The following is an 8,756-nucleotide window of genomic DNA, read 5'->3' on the forward strand; positions in this document are numbered from 1 at the left end:
TATGATGATACCGGGTTTTGTCACAATTATCGTCATAGAAGTGTCATATGTATGACAGGAAAAAAATTCGTTCGGCCCAAAATGTCACGGATGTGTCTTTTTTTTGTAGTGATACCAATATGATATGGTATATATGCAATGGAAGGTGTAGACCAATGATCACTAATGTGCACAAGTAACGTTGCCGGCAATACTCAATGGCTAGTCTCGATAGGCAAGTGACGCAAAATGGGCTAGGGGTTATAAATGCAATGGCAAGGAGAATGTACAATGATGTCATCGAGGTTACCGTCCTTATGTACGATGATGACCTCGTGGTGATGATGAGTGGCGGTGTTCTTGATGTCGACCCGTTCCTAGTTAGACGAAACACCCTAGGAAACGGAAGAAACCGCAAACTCAAAATCTCCAAAGGCAAATGTCAAATGGTGGTAGCAGAAGCGGAGGTGGTTTGCACTCAACAATGCGGAAGTGGAATGATGTGCTATACACGTGTTTGAGTTGAAGTTGTCATCCCTAAGTAGCCGAAACACCTTAGGAGACACAAACCACAACTCAAACAAGCTCAAACAACAATTGGGTTGGCAAAATGTATGGTGGGCAAGGTTATTTGGAAGTGGTGGTGGTGGTTGATGAAGAAGCAACCATCTCTAAGTAGCCGAAACACCTTAGAAGACTTGAATCACTACTCAAGCAACCACTAATGCTATGGCAAGCAAAATGGGTTAGGTTGCGGAAGGCTATGGTGGTTATGAGGATGATATGGTGGAGGCCCTAGGAAAAGATGCCAAAGTTACAAAATTTTGATGGATTCAAAAGATGTTGGTGGTATTTTTGTGGGATGGGTGATGTCAATAGCTTCAAAACGAGCTAAAGAACGTCAAAATCGGAGTTGGGATGAATTAGTTATGGACGAAACAAAAATCAGCCGAAGTCAGTTTTCACAAGGGTCGGACAACCGGTGGATGGAGCGCGGGGCGGACGTCTGGAAATGGCCGGAAATCCGATGTTTTGGTTTGGGATGGGTGGTGTAGACGTCCGGTGCTGCGGACGGGCCGGTCGTCCGGTAAAGTGTCGGACGTCCGGTGGGTCTGGGTCAACTCGAGATCCGAGTTTCAGGACACGATTTTGGGCGGAAAATAGAAATTTCGGGGTCAAAATTGATGAGATTTCGTGGATGAAAGATGGGGGAACTTAGGGAGATGCTAGATCCACTCGAAACCAAGAAAATCAATGGATAAAAATCAACAAAACGTCATCAAACCAACAAATCACAAAAAAAAATTGGGGCTATTTTTGGTGATGATTTTCGAAATTTAGGACGAAATGAAGCAAAAGAAGGCTACCAAAAGAGGGGTAGGGGCTCCAAATTCGTGATCAATGTGTCTCATGATACCAAGATGATGTAGGGTAGAACTCTGGATGCCCGATCATTCACAATTGAAGGGAATCCTACGAAGAACACGAGGGGGGAAACGAGGGGAACACGAGGGGAAACACAAGAGAAATCACTCAACCAACAAGATCCGGTCACACATATTCTAGATCCTCGAAACACAAAGAGATACACGGTCTGAATCCAACAAAGGACAATACAAGTAGCTAGTTCATCTCCAATGAGGAGGTCTTGAGGGTCATCCCATGAATGGGGTCTTGAATCCAAGATGGATCTTCTCCAAAGAGGTCGCGGTCTCTCACGAGGAGTAGATCCGTATGGATGAGCAAAGCTCTATCTCAAATGAGCTAAACCTATGCTAACTCTAACTTGGAGGAGATGGAGGAGTATATATAGTCTAGGTCCACGAAGGGGTAAGTGGGAGAGGGATACATGGGCCTCGGGCCCGATCTCTATGCACAGACAGGCATCGGACGTCCGACGGCTGTCGGTCGTCCGGACGCTCGCGGGCGTCCAGTCGTCCGGAAGTCTTTGGACTTCCGATGTTTTGGCTCTGGTCCGGTAGTGCCGGACGTACGGTCAGCGTCGGTCGTCCGGGCGCTGATGAGTGTCGGACGTCTGGTGTCTGGTGGTCTTCCGGGCGTTGTAGGTTGCCTAGGCTGGAATCTATCTCGTTGGTGGAGTCTCAAGGCATCGGATGTCCGGAGATCGTCGGTCGTCCAGTGGTTGTCGGTCGTCCGAGCGTTGTAGCTTCCTGGCAGCTCTTCCTCTTGTTCCTCGCGCTTGGTGTCTTCTCCGTCCTGTCCAATGCTCCTAGCTGATCCATGTCCTTCCTCCTGGCTCTTGGTCATGCATAACACATATGTTTGAGGTAGTAGCCATGTCTCACATGTGGAAAGTGACGATTCGGAGAGGAGCGAGTTCTCCTTGTGTCCAATGGCGTGTGTTTTAGGTGTCGTCATATGTCCTCTTGGGGTTTGGAGAGTAGTCGGAGTGTACATAGGGATGAACGTGGGATGCTCCGCATTAGGAAGGCATTGGGAAGTAATAAGTAGTTGATGGGTTGCTAGAGTGACAGAAGCTTAAACCCTAGTTTATGCGTTGCTTCGTAAGGGGCTGATTTGGATCCATATGTTTCATGCTATGGTTAGGTTTACCTTAATTCTTCTTTCGTAGTTGCGGATGCTTGCGAGAGGGTTTTATCATAAGTGGGATGCTTGTCCAAGGAAGGGCAGTACCCAAGCACCAGTCCACCCACATATCAAATTATCAAAGTAACGAACGCAAATCATATGAGCATGATGAAAACTAGCTTGACAGAAATTCCCATGTGTCCTCGGGAGCACTTTTCTTTATATAAGAGATTGTCCAGGCTTGTCCTTTGCTACAAAAAGGATTGGGCCACCTTGTTGCACCTTAGTTACTTTTGTTACTTGTTACCCGTTATGAATTACCTTATCACAAAACTATATTTTACCGATAATTTCAATGCTTGCAGAGAATACCTTACTGAAAACCGCTTGTCATTTCCTTCTGCTCCTCGTTGGGTTCAACACTCTTACATATCAAAAGTATTACGATAGATCCCCTATACTTGTGAGTCATCAAGACTCTTTTCTGGCATCGTTGTCGGGGAGTGAATGCTGGAATTTTTGTCTATTTGGGCCTAGCACAATAGCAGTTTCAGAAATTCCTAATAAATCCTAGAGGCCCACACAGCCCATTCGTGCAAGGCAAGAGGTGGAACTAAAGTTTAGTCCCACATTGCTAGTTTAGAGGGAGTTGGACCTCCTTATAAGGGAGGCTCTTTCCCCACTTGTATGAGCATGAGAACAAGAGGGACACCCACGCGCGCTCCTCCTCTGCCGCCCGCCTCGCCATGCCACGCCTCATCATGATGCGCCGCGCCGCGGGTTGCGGGAATGAGCCGAGCCGATGTTAAATTTTTGCCACGCACGATGGGTATACGAAAGGTCACGCGGGAGCTGAAACATTTTTCGTAGTGGACACTGAATCCGAACGGGGTGACTCTTCGGCTGAAGTCTGTTCGCTTCATCTCCCTCTCTTTGTTTCGCCTCCCGTTGCTTCCCTCTCGCCTCCTTCTCTTGCGCCTATAAAAGGGAGGTCGCTCCTCTCAGAGAGACGCACCAGAACTTCTCCTTCCTCTCGCCACTGGTTCCAATCTCTAAGTTGCTGCTATCTTCCTCATCCCGGCTTGCGGCGTGCACCACGAGTCGGGATAGTAGGCCTCTGAAACCGCACTTCTTTGAGTCATGTACGGGAGAAGGGTGATAAGGTTTTTGGGGAGTGCTCTGCGCGACTACTGACTTCTTCGTCACGGACGCCCCGGACTCCGATGACTACTTCCCCGACGTCGACAGCCTCCTCGACGACATGGAGGACACCGACCCCAAGTCCAGTGCCTCTGCTCCGGCTGCTGTCCAGTACATGTTCTTGTTTTTCCTGTTAGAGGTCCTGACACAGTTCCTTGTTCTAGTGTTTGCCCTACACATGTTAGGATCTACCTCATATATGCATCTTGATCTATTGTCTGCTCGAGAGATGATCGGTTCTAGCTCAGATATGCAGATGTTATTTACCTTCACTTTGTCAAATCACATGACTTGTTTTATCACTGCCATACTAGTCATGCTTTATCTAGTATTTCTGTTAATAAAATCATTCGGTAAATTTCTCATATTTCCAATAGTGAAGCGCCTTTGGTAGGTGGAATTTGGTAAGGAAACATTTATATAGTGTGCTGAAATTTACTATCACTTGTTACTATGGAAAATAATCCTTTGAGGGGCTTGTTTGGGGCATCTTCATCCTGACCAGAAGTGCAAATAGTTGCTCCTCAACATACTGAACCTACTGAAAGTATTTACTTTGAAATTCCTTCGGTACGATAGAGAAACTGCTAGCTAATCCCTATACAGGAGATGGAACATTACATCCCGATATGCACCTAATCTTTGTGGATGAAGTTCGTGGATTATTTAAGCTTGCAGGTATGCCCAAGGATGTTGTCAAGAAGAAGGTCTTCCCTTTATATTTTAAGGGAAAGGCGTTGACATGGTTTAGGCTATGTGATGATATTGGATCATGGAACTACAACCGATTGAAATTGGAATTTCATCAGAAGTTTTATCCTATGCATCTGGTTCATCGTGATCGGAATTATATATATAATTTTTGGCCTCGTGAAGGAGAAAGTATAGATCAAGCTTGGGGGAGACTTAAGTCAATGTTATATTCATGCCCCAATCATGAGCTCTCAAGAGAAATTATTATTCAAAAAATTTATTCTCGGCTTTCTCATAATGATCGATCCATGCTCGATACTTCTTGTATTGGTTCTTTTATGATGAAGACTATTGAATTCAAATGGGATTTATTGGAAATAATTGAACGCAACTCTGAAGATTGGGAACTCGGCGATGGTAAGGAGTTAGGTATAACCCCTAAGTTTGATTCTGTTAAATCTTTTATGGATACCGATGCTTTTCGTGAATTTAGCACTAAATATGGAGTTGGCTCTGAGATAGTAGCTTCTTTCTGTGAATTTTTTGCTACTCATGTTGATCTTCCTAAGGAGAAGTGGTTTAAATATCATCCTCCCATTGAAGTAAAGGTAGTAGAACCTATTAAAGTTGAATAAAAAAGTATTACTTATAATGTTGATCCTATTGTTCCTTCCTCTTATATTGAGAAACCACCTTTCCCAGTTAGAATAAAGGATCATGCTAAAGCTTCAATTGTGGTTCGTAAGAGTAATGCTAGAACACCTACACCCCCTGAGCAAATTAAAGTTGAACCTAGTATTTCTATGGTTAAAGATCTCTTGGTCGATAATATTGATGGGCATGTTATTTATTTTTGTGATGAAGTTGCTAGAATTGCTACATACTAAAAATAAACATAGACCTGTTGTTGGCATGCCCGTTGTTTCTGTTAAAATAGGAGATCATTGTTATCATGGCTTATGTGATATAGGTGCTAGTGTGAGTGCAATACCTCATGATATTGCACCTACTAAAATAGAAGGTATTGATGTTACTATTAAGCTTGCCAATAGAGAAACTATTTCACCAATTGGGATTGTTAGAGATGTTGAAGTCTTGTGTGGGAAAATTAAATATCCTACTGATTTTCTTGTTCTTGGTTCCCCACAAGATGACTTTTGTCCCATTATATTTGGTAGACCCTTCTTGAATATTGTTAACGCTAAGATAGATTGCGAAAAGGATATTGTTACTGTTGGTTTAGGGGATATGTCTCATGATTTTAATTTTGTTAAATTTCATAGACAACCCCATGATAAAGAATTGCCTAGTAAAGATAAAATTTATTGGTCTTGCTTCTATTGTCGTGCCTCCTAATGATCCTTTAGAACAATATTTGCTCGACCATGAAAATGATATGTTTATGAATGAAAGAAGGGAAATAGATGAAGTATTCTTTAAGCAAGGACCTATTTTGAAACACAACTTGCCCATTGAAATCCTTGGGGATCCTTCTCCACACAAGGGTGATCCCATGTTTGAGCTTAATCAATTACCTGATACTCTGAGATATGCTTATCTCGATGAAAAGAAGATATATCCAGTTATTATTAGTGCTAACCTTTCAGAGCATGAAGAAGAGAAATTATTGAAAACTCTGAAGAAGCATCGTGCTGCTATTGGATATACTCTTGATGATCTTAATGGCATTAGTCCCACTCTATGCCAGCACAAAATAAAATTGGAGAAAGATGCTAAACCAGTTGTTGATCATCAACGACGGTTAAACCCTAAGATGAAAGAAGTGGTAAGAAATGAAATACTAAAGCTTCTAGAGGCAGGTATAATTTATCTTGTTGCTGATAGTTAGTGGGCAAGTCCTGTCCATTGTGTCCCTAAGAAGGGAGGTATTACTGTTGTTCTTAATGATAAGGATGAATTGATCCCACAAAGAATTGTTATAGGTTATAGAATGGTAATTGATTTCTGCAAATTAAATAAAGCTACTAGAAAGGATCATTACTCTCTACCTTTTATTGATCAAATGCTAGAAAGACTATCCAAACATACACATTTTTGCTTTCTAGATGGTTATTCTGGTTTCTCTCAAATACCTATGTCACAAGAGGATCAGGAAAAGACCACTTTTACTTGCCCTTTCGGTACTTTTGCTTATAGACGTATGCCTTTTGGTTTTATGTAATGCACCTGCTACCTTTCAAAGATGTATGATTGCTATATTCTGTGACTTCTGCGAAAAGATTGTTGAGGTTTTAATGGATGATTTCTCCGTTTATGGAACTTCTTTTGATGATTGCTTAAGCAACCTTGATCGAGTTTTGCAGAGATGTGAAGAAACTAATCTTGTCTTGAATTGGGAGAAGTGCCACTTTATGGTTAATGAAGGTATTATCTTGGGGCATAAAATTTCTAAAAGAGGTATTGAAGTTGATAAAGCTAAAGTAGATGCTATTCAAAAGATGTCGTGTCCTAAAGATATCAAAGGTATAAGAAGTTTCCTTGGTCATGCTGGTTTCTACAGGAGGTTTATTAAAGACTTCTCTAAAATTTCTAGGCCTCTGACTAATCTCTTGCAAAAAGATGTTCATTTTGTCTTTGATGATGATTGTGTAGAAGTATTTGAAATACTTAAGAAAGCCTTGATTTCTGCACCTATTGTTGAGCCACCTGATTGGAATTTACCATTTGAAATGATGTGTGATGCTAGTGATTATGATGCTCCTACCTCCCGTGGCCGGCTGTGCTGCCGCGAAGGCCTCACCGCCCCCTACTACTCCCACTGCTGGCCAGGCCATCCCTCCACTCACCCACACCCCCTGTTATTCTACGGCGACGGCAGCGCAGCCGAACCAGTGAACCCTCATACTCCTCTCCGCATGTGCATCCACTGTCGCGTCTTCCGCGGCTCCGTGTCGTCCCCTTCCTAGGCATCGCCGTGGTCCATCGTCGTGGTGCTCTCGGCGCGGCGTGGTCAACGTGGTCAAGGAACGACTTCCATCGGACATGGACTGTACATGGAGAGGCTAACAGTTGGGTCCATGGTAGCCGCAAGGAAGTGCCTCCTTATTACGCGCAAAATAATTATTGCTCCACCTGACAGCGGGGACCCACCGGACGGGCCACCGCATTTCGCGAAAAAAATGATTCGCCCCCTGACTGCTGGGACCCACGAGCTACATCTTCGCACACAAGGAAATGCGTCCGGGAAAAAAACTATTCGCCCCTGACTGCTGGGACCCACCAGCTACATCTTCGCACGCAAGGAAGTGCGTCCGGAAAAAAACGATTCGCCCCCCGACTGCTGGGACCCACAGCTACACCTTCGCACGCAAGGAAGTGCGTCCGCGCAAAAAAAACGATTCGCCCCCTGACTGCTGGGACCCAGCAACTACACCTTCGCACGCAAGGAAGTGCGTTCGGGCAAAAAAAACACAAAACGATTCGCCCCCTGACTGCTGGGACCCACCAACTACATCTTCGCACGCAAGAAATTGCCTGACAGTCGGGACCCACCTGGTCGAAGCGTACGTAGCGTTGTCATTCTGGTCGCGAACGTGTATGTACATACATACTGGTCGATGTAGAGGCGTGCATGTGTCGTAGTAGAGGCGCGCACGTAGAATGTACACGTATGTACAGCGGCCAGGGTGCAAGAAAGAAAATACGGCCACGTACGTACATACGGGCAGGGTCTCGAACGCCTACTCGCGCATATGTACGGCCAGGGCTCGTGTACATGGCTGGGTCGGAACGGAGAAACAGCATCGTCGTCATGTTCATGGGGAGCCAACCGGCTGGGTCAGAACGGAATGCATGGTTGTGTTCATCGGGAGGGCTTGGACGGAACAGGCGATGGAAACGAGGCCTGGCATACCGCAGAACGGAGGAAACGGCCTTGTGTTCGACCGGCCACGTTCGAAACGGGGGTCCTGTTGATCGGGAGGGGTCTGGAGTACCGCAAAACGGAGGAAACGGACCTCCTACGGTCGAAACGGGGGTCCTGTTGATCGGGAGGGGTGTGGCGTACCGCAAAACGGACAAAACGGACCTCCTACGATCGAAACGGGGGTCCTGTTGATTGGGAGGGGTGTGGCGTACTGCAAACGGACGAAACAGACTTGTGTTGGAGCACTACGGTCGAAATAGGGGTCATGTTCATTGGGAGGGGTGTGGCGTACCGCAAAACGGAACTCCACGGGATACTGTTCATCTCCACCGTCGACCTCCTCCAGCCTCCACGGGCTACCATCTACCTCCTCCAGCCTCCACGGGCTCCTATTCATCTAGCCTCCACCGCGTGCTACTCCACCGGCTACTATTCAACCACCCCTCCA

This window comes from Triticum aestivum, chromosome 2B (genome assembly GCF_018294505.1).
Source record: "Triticum aestivum cultivar Chinese Spring chromosome 2B, IWGSC CS RefSeq v2.1, whole genome shotgun sequence".
NCBI lineage: Eukaryota > Viridiplantae > Streptophyta > Magnoliopsida > Poales > Poaceae > Triticum > Triticum aestivum.